The sequence below is a fragment of the Octopus bimaculoides genome, chromosome 20 (assembly GCF_001194135.2).
Source record: "Octopus bimaculoides isolate UCB-OBI-ISO-001 chromosome 20, ASM119413v2, whole genome shotgun sequence".
Taxonomy (NCBI): domain Eukaryota; kingdom Metazoa; phylum Mollusca; class Cephalopoda; order Octopoda; family Octopodidae; genus Octopus; species Octopus bimaculoides.
The window spans coordinates 8,482,012-8,490,982 of NC_069000.1; positions in this window are offsets into that span (position 1 = coordinate 8,482,012).

An 8,971-nucleotide genomic window follows, 5' to 3' on the forward strand; every position below is an offset into this window, starting at 1 on the left:
TGGGGTACTCGTTTGCAACTGAGTGGAGCAACATCAAATGATGGGCCTCGACTAAAGATACACCGTGCTGTCTGGTCCAAGAACTGAACCCATTGCTTTATGCCTGTCAGATGAACATCATAGCCACTATGCTACAAACCTTTACAAGTCCAAATATAGACGCACAGACAAGTCAGCAGCTATGTTTACTGGACTGGGTAACATGTCAATGCACTGATGTGAAAACAGACAAGAAGTGTTACAAACATGTATAAAACATGGTACATTGCAGCGATTCGGCCACAATCATCTGGGACATGCCTTTGTAAAATTGAGAAGGTGATCAAGGTAAACCATCAAGATGTATTAATGAAGGGCTGGAACAAAAATGCCCGTGTATTGATAGACTGTTATATGTTGTAAGGATTTCTTGTAAGAAATTGAAGAAACTGTAAAAGTAGAAAAGAGCTTGAAATTGAAATAAGAAGAGAGCGAGTGGGATGAAGGAGAAAATAAAAACCAATACCAGTAATAATGGGAGCACTAAGCTTATATATATATATATAAGAACATGAAAAAACATACAATCTTTACAAGAGTGTATAAAATTATACAATCCCCCACAAAATGTACTTCTGCCAGTACAGCACACATCCTATGCAAAACACTTTCAGTTCTGTAGCAAAACTCAAATTCTACGAACAATACATACTCTGTTACAACAACCACCCAATAAAAATAAAGCCACTCATGCACAACACAATTTATTTTTGCGTTCATGAGAAATTGTCCCCCAATGATACTTCTAACAAAATATACTGCTGATGTAGTTTGATTAATTTTTGAAAATAGTCAAGAATTTAGATGGAGTTAGTTAGGTAAAATATCAAACTTTTCCATGATGACAAAAAAAATGATATTTGCAACATAACTTAACAACAGTTTCTCACATAAAAACTATAATGGAAGGTTTTAATTTAGATAAATGCATTTTTAAAATTAGATCTTTTTTTTTTTATCATGTATCAGAAATATTGGGCAGATTAATATTGAGATGGTTAAAGCAGTGATCTGTATGTTTAATGTTTAAGTAACTCTACAAAAATACAACATGGAGCTGTGGAGTCAATTGAAGAACCAGACAGAGCAAAACATGGGAAAAATTTCTGCTTACAAAACCATTATTTCACTACAACACTTCAGTCATATCTTCACACATCACATGCAAACACACACAAATAAAAAAAAAACAGTCTCTCATATATTTGTCTATTAATGACAATGAACCAGTAGATCTATCAATAATGACAACAGAGAAAAAAAAAGCCCTCATCACAGTCTGTCAACAAACTAATCTCTGATGCCTATTGCTAATAACTTTTGATGATTCAGAATAACACACTTGCTCTTATTGGAAGATTAAGGATAAAACAGAAAGCTTGGATGAACACCCTAAAGATTCTTTATGCCTAAGCAACATTTTACTGCATGCAAGCAATTATATGTGGCAGTAATTGCAGAATTACTAACATTTGATTATTTTATGCACACACAGATTATATATATATATATATATATATATATATATATATATATATATATATATATATATATATATATATATTATTTATATATATTCTTTGTTTCAGTCATTTGACTGTAGCCATGCTGGAGCACCACCTTGAAGGATTTGACCCCAGGACTTATTCTTTGTAAGCCTAGTACTTATTCTATCAGTCTCTTTTGCCAAACTACTAAGTTACAAGGACATAAACACACCAGCACCGATTGTCAAGTGGTGATGGAGGTGGGGACAAACACACACCCAGACACAGATGGGGACAGACAGACACACAAGGATGCCCCGAAAGTCGCATACAAAAACTGAAAATTTATCTTTTCCTTTTTCATCCTGCTAATACAAATAGTAAAGGCACATGGCCTAGTGGTTAAGATGTTGCACTCGTTGATCGTAAAATAGTGGTTTCAATTCCTGGATCAGGCGGTACATTGTGTCCTTGTGCAGAACACTTCATTCATTTAATGTTGCTCTGGTCCACTCAGCTGAAAATTGGGTTCCAGTGACAGCTAGGGAGTTGACTCTGCAACAGATTCGCATCTTGTTCAGAGGTGCTGGAGGAGTGTTTATAATCTCAGCCACCTATATGTTACACGAACCAAGCAGAGTCCTGGCCTTAGGAGTCCAAGGGCTCACGGCAGATCAAAGTCCTAAATCTAATACAAATTACTGCTACCACCACTACTCCTTCATCTCTCTCCTCTACACAGTTTCTATTATGAATGCTAATTATCACAAATGACTTTAATTTCCCAAGTGGATAAATATAGAAACAGCAGCTGACCCTTAAAAATGAACAGTGCAATTAATGCTTTCTTACATGGGTATATGGTCAAATTCAAGAAAGAGGGGCCATTACTTGATTAAATTGATCTCTGAACCCCAGTTCTTGATCAGTACTTTGTCTTATTGACCCTGAAAGAATGAAAAGCAAGGATAGCTTTCATGTGATTAGAACTTAAACAGTAAAAGGTTCCAACTAGATACTACAAGGCAGCTTTGTCTAACATTCTTATAATTTGTTACTAATAATAATAGTCCTTTCTACTATAGACACAAGGCCTGAAATTTGGTGGGAAGGGGCCAGTCGATAAGGCCGACCCCAGTTCTCAATTGGTACCTATTTCATGATTCTTCTAGTTTGCGACTGTGAGCACAACACCCTAACCACTAGTATCATTATTATTATTATTATTATATAACAACAACAACAATAACTATATATTAAAAAATGTTAAAGGTTCTATGAAAAGCATTACTCAATAATAACTGGCACCCCATTGATGGATACCCTGGATAACCAATGATAAAGTAATGCCAAATATCAAGTGGAGACCTACATACACACAGACACACACACTTCTTCACCGACTACAACACCACCATCACCACCACCACCACCGCCAAAATATAACAAGGGTTCATAAAAAATATGTGACAATTAAGATACTGGCCTTTGAAAGGGTGTGGGGAGTAGGAAGAGAGAGAGAGATTGATAGAGGAGCAAGAAGATGATGGGGGAAGAGGTTGAAGGTGGTGGTGAGGGCCAATGAATAGAAACAACTTGGATCAAAGCGATGACTGGCCAAAGAACACACAATTGCAAACAACACATCAAAATTCTACATCTCAACGTGGTGAGAGAGAGAGAGAGAGAGAACAAAAGGACAACAGTAACCAAAAGAAGTTTACTAACACACTAATATGATGGATGGATGGATGGATGGATGGTAGCATCTATCAATTAGTTCATATAATGGAAGACAAATATTTCACAGCAAGTTTCATTGTTGTTGTTGTTGTTACTTGCATCGTGGTGGTTGTTAAAAGTTCATTTGCCATTTGCTTTACAAAACAAAAAAACAACAAAACACACACACATATACACATCTAGAATGCGGTTGTCCATTGAGGTTTCCCCCATACCAAACAAAGCATAAGAATTGAGACACCCCAGAGAGCAATTACACACAAAAAACAAACACACACACACAACATGACATGTCTGATCTTTGTTATTAGGGCTACTGGAAAACATTCAAAATCATTATTCTTGAGTGCTACATGATTTACACAATGTGAATAATATACCACCAGTCATGCCCAAATGGCCTTAACATCAAGGTTATAACACATCCAAAAGCTGGGACTCTGTGCCAAATCCCTCTACACAATTCAGGATCATAACATATCACATTGCAAGACAATTCCTCAATGAGCCTTGGTCTATTTAATATTATCCTTAAAGAAATCAAAGAAAAAGATCCCATCAACTTCAAATGATACCTGGACAAACTTCTTCAAGGAATATCAGACAAGCCATTCCTGACTTGAATGGGGGCTAGGATACTACAAGACCTGGATTAAAAATGGCTTAATAGATTCCACCAGGATTCTACTGCTATTAAGTAAGACATGGCTTGGGTTAATTTTGGCAGAAACATACCCAAGTTTATATACATATATATACATATATATTTTATACACACATACATATATATAAACCTAGTCAAGGAAAAAGAGAGTTTGTTTTATACTGAGATTTGTGTCAGCATACATGTATGGATGTGTGAAAATTTGTGCAGAATACTTTGCCCTATGCATCATTCTCACAACAGTTTAAACATTCTCCTTCTTTAGCTTAGTTCTATCCTTTTGTTAATTTATTTCTTTGTTATAATGCCTCACTATCCCTATTAGCCAGACAATGAATTCCATTCGTCATAACTCCAAAATGACAAAGTCTCAATCTATAAAAAAGGAGAAAAAGACAAAAAGGAAAACTGCCATGCATCTGTATGTGTATACACACACACACACATATGTATATCATCTGGAATTACAAATGGGACAAAGAATACTCAATTAAAATACAAATATTAAGAGAGTATTATAAATTCAAAGCTGATGGTTTCATCCCATCACTTCTCAGAGTTGTGATCCTTTAATAATAGAGAGAATTATCAACTTTAAACAAAAACACATACAATGTGTGTGTGTATTAGCTCTAGAGTGAACAAACCTATATTATACACATATAAATGAAAGAAACTTGAGAACCACATTTTGATAAAAAATATATCAAAATTGGAATTTTCTAGAATTTTCTAGACAGTATATACTTTTCATAATTGCTTTCGTTTAGTAGAAGTTACATACTCATAATTAATTAAAAAGCAGCTTTCTTTAGTATAGTATATATGTATGTGTGTAGAAAATGACACAGGAGTAGAGAGAGACAAGAGAGTGGCTGGATCAAATATTATTTACAAATATGCAACAAACTTTATAATTACACACAAGTTTCATAAATTGCATACACATATATTATATACACTAGCAACTTTTAAACCAAAACATTAATTAAATCTCAGCCCATTCTCTTATTCCAGACAACTCATCTGCCAGTCAAGAAGAAACTTGTAACAAAAAAAAAAACGAAAAACGAAAAAGGTAGATAGAGGAGGGGTGGCTATGCATAGTGAAGTGTTAATTTCTTCTTGTCTCCTAATTAATTAACAAATAGCTAAATAAAGACAATAAGTTTCACCATTATCTAAATTTGTTTTATGGGTTATAACAGAACAGCTGGTGTTAATCACAGAGATAATGAGAGGAAAAGAGAGGGAGGTGGAGAAAATGAAGAGAGAGAGAGAGAGAGAGATGGAGAGTGTAAGAATAAGAGTGGAAAGAGCACCATGAATGCAGTGATGATGATGATGATGATGGAGAAGGAGCCTATACGAGCTTAATAAATGATGATGATGAAGATTATGACTAAATCTAAGTAAATGGTTGTAGGGTTAGTTTCACTGGCGGGGGGATGTAAGTTATATATATATATATATATATATATATATATATATATATATATATACATACATGCAAACACAAATATAGGTATATCGAATTCCATACAACATAAATACTTGATTTATATAATTATCTCTGCTTCTAGAGGATGTATCATAATTACTAAATGCCAACTAAAATCAGCTCCACTAGAGAAAGGGAGATAATATCAAGATTTATGAATTCTCCAATCCAAAGATGACCTACTATGAAGAGAAAGGACAGCTTTATTTAACTCAATTTTATTTATATCTGTTACACACACACATATATATATGTGTGTATATATATATATATATATATATATAGTTCCGAGACACCTTTGTGCGTTGCATATCTGTGATGTTTCAGGGGTCCAAGCAGGTTTCATGTCTTGTCATGTCAGAACCCTGCCCCTCATCCAGTTAACCTAGCCAGGCTTGATCAAGTCCAAGTATGTAAAACCACTGGCCTGTCTATTCTCTTTATCCAAACCCATCTAGTGGTCCTCTATGCAGCTTCACTGATGCAATTTATGACCCTCCTGTCTGCTGCACCAGTAACTCTAAACCTAGTCAGAGCTTTGCAGAGCAAATTCCCTCCATGAAACCCCAGTAGTCTACCTCAACTGCCTCACAGCATACCAGTCAACGCTGGTATTTGGTAAGATTTTTGTCATGAGCATCCTCCATGTTGTGATAGATAGACAGACAGGCAGACAGGAAAGAAGTAACAAGTAGCAGTAATATGTGTAGGTAGTAGTAGTAGTAGTAGTAGTAGTAATGATGTGTTGTTTAGCCCTAGCCCAGTTGTGGATCCAGCAGTAAGCCCCTTTTACCCAAGGCAATCCAACCATGACAGAATCGCCCTTCTTTCAGGCATTGTATATCGATAACTACATTATCTGATGTGTCCTTCCATTTCCAAAACAATTGGGTGTGATTTGAGGGAGATTTGCTTATTATTTCTAGTGAATGAAGCAACTCCATAAAGGCCCTATGCAGGCTTCTAGCAGTCATATATTCAGGTTGTAGTAGTAGTAGCAGTGATGTGTGTGCATGGGTGTAGAAGTAGGAGTGCTGATAATAGCAGCAGTAGGAGGTATAGATAACACTGAGTGAGAAATGGTGACAGTGAGGGTAGTGGTACTGAAGGTGATGGTGGAAGCACCATCAGCAATGGTGTGGATGGTGCTGGTAATTGTAGTAGTAGTAGAAATAGCAGCAGTGGTAGTGGTTAGTCATCTTTCCAATGACAACAGCAATCCAAGAAATAGACAGAGATTAGGGAACAAAAGGTTATCTGCCACCCCCACCTCGCCTGGTGATCTTCGTATCTGCCCACACATCTTAAGATCTTGGTCCAAGTCGTTTCTGGATATATAACCACTCATTTTCCATTATAATGCAAGAGCAAGAGACTTAATGTGCTCCGGGAGTGTCTGCATCGTAAGGTCTGATTTGCCTTCCTCCCGGGTATCATGTCCCTAAAATTACATTAGCCAGCAGGGTCTCAGTTAGATTCTTCTTTTTAAGACAGGTGTGTTGACGGGGGAAAGAAAATTAGCCACTAATTCTAACAGGTTGAGAAATCATGTACAGGCTCCCTTATTGATTTGGCTCCTGTCAGTAGACATTGATGATCGTGATGTGTGTCGAGAAAGGTCTCACACTGATCCAGCTCCCATGCCTTCCTTCTGTATGATCAGTAAAGCCAATCATTACCTGCAGACAGGTATGACTTCTCACTTTTGCTAATTGCTTTCACCCTTTAGTACCCAGACCATCCTGTCAAATGTAATGCTTATTTATTCACATGTGTCATCTTGTAGCTTTGAGATTTCAATGATGCAACCGCTTCATCATCATCATTTAACTCTTTAGTATTTAAACCAACCATATTCCAGCCATTTTATGTTCCAATTGACCAGATTGTAGTAGCCTCTTACATCTACATTGCAATGTTATTCTAAAACTAATCAATCACATCATTGAAATCTTGAAGTTACAAGATAATGCAAGAGTAAAGAATCCCTCTGATCATGACTGACCATGGGATTGCACCTAGAAAGTTCCCCTCCCAAGCAGAAGTCTGGGTAAGGTTGTTCATGAAGGAGCAGCAGTCACCCATGCATACCAGCCTCTCCTCTCCATGCCACCAATGTTATCCAAGGGAAAGGCAAAAGCCGATACAGCTTGGCACCAGTGACGTCACAACTCAATTCTGTAGCTGAGCAAACTGGAGCAACGTGAAATAAGGTGTCTTGCTCAAAAAATTCATAAATCAAACTCACTACTTCGTGATTGTGAGCCCGATGTTCTAACTACTGAGCCATGTGCCTTCACAACGATAATGCAAATTTAATACTAATCAAGGTTAATGAATAAGGATGACATATGATACGAGTAAACTGAATGTTAAAGGGTCAATGTCCACTTTTCATGCTGGTATGGGTTGGACGGTTCAACAGGAGCTGGCTAGGCAGAAGACTACACAAGGCATGGGTTTTATGGCTGGATACCTTTCCTAATGCCAACCACCCTGCAGAGTTTATTTTTAGAATGACATTGTAGAGTAGGTGTGAGAGGATGGAGCTGGTCACTTTGAACATAAAACAAGTAGAATATTTGAGATGGACATGAGAGAGGGTTAAGTCTCTATGTAGCTAAGAGTAGAGAACAAAATAGCCCCTGGGGACAGCCCCCGTGCACCCCATGGTCAAATGGAACACTTGTCATTGTAATCGACAGTAAGTATGCTGCAGTCATTTAGCCCCAGATTGGCAACCTGACCAAAAAAGGCCAAAAATCAAAGATTTTTTCCAACCATGACTAACCCTTCATTCTCTCTGGCATAGTGTATCTAGGATTGTATTATTCAATAAGCCCTCCCTTTCCAAAACTGTAGCATGAAATTTAGGAGAGATTTAACTGCAGTTTCCAGCAGGTTGAATGGACGATATGTGAAATTGACACTGTTGAGAATAGAACCCAGATTGCAGACTGTTTAATAGAAGCTTATGACTGACTTTCCTAAGAACTCAGCCGTTGTGTTGTTTCTCACTAGATTTCAGTTAAGACAGCAGTATATAAAATGAAAGCCTCTGTCCAGTCACTTGCCCTTCTAAAAATAGCAGTCGAACTTTTCTTAAATCACAACTTGACTTAAAAAAGAAATGGCAACTGGGATAATGCAGCCTGAGATTAAGTTTGTCTGCAAAGACTGGATGGCCACAACAAGACTCTCTTTGAACAAGAAAAGCTTGAGGTTAAACAACTATCTTAAACTTAGAGAAACGATTAAACTTTTGGACTGAACATGTGACAAAAGAACAAAAAAAAAATAGAAAAAGAAGCAAAAAAAAAATGATTTTATGTACATGCTTTAAAATCAATCATCATCATCATTAATCTTACAAAATAAAAAAGAAACTACAATGGAAATGTGTGTTGTGTTGTTGGACCTGAGAAAATGTCTAAAGGGCAGCAAGTCTTTGTATATATATATTTTTTTTTTTTGCTTGTTAGTTTTATGTTTTTCTTTTGTTTGTTTTTCACAGCCGAATGATTTCAAACAGCAACC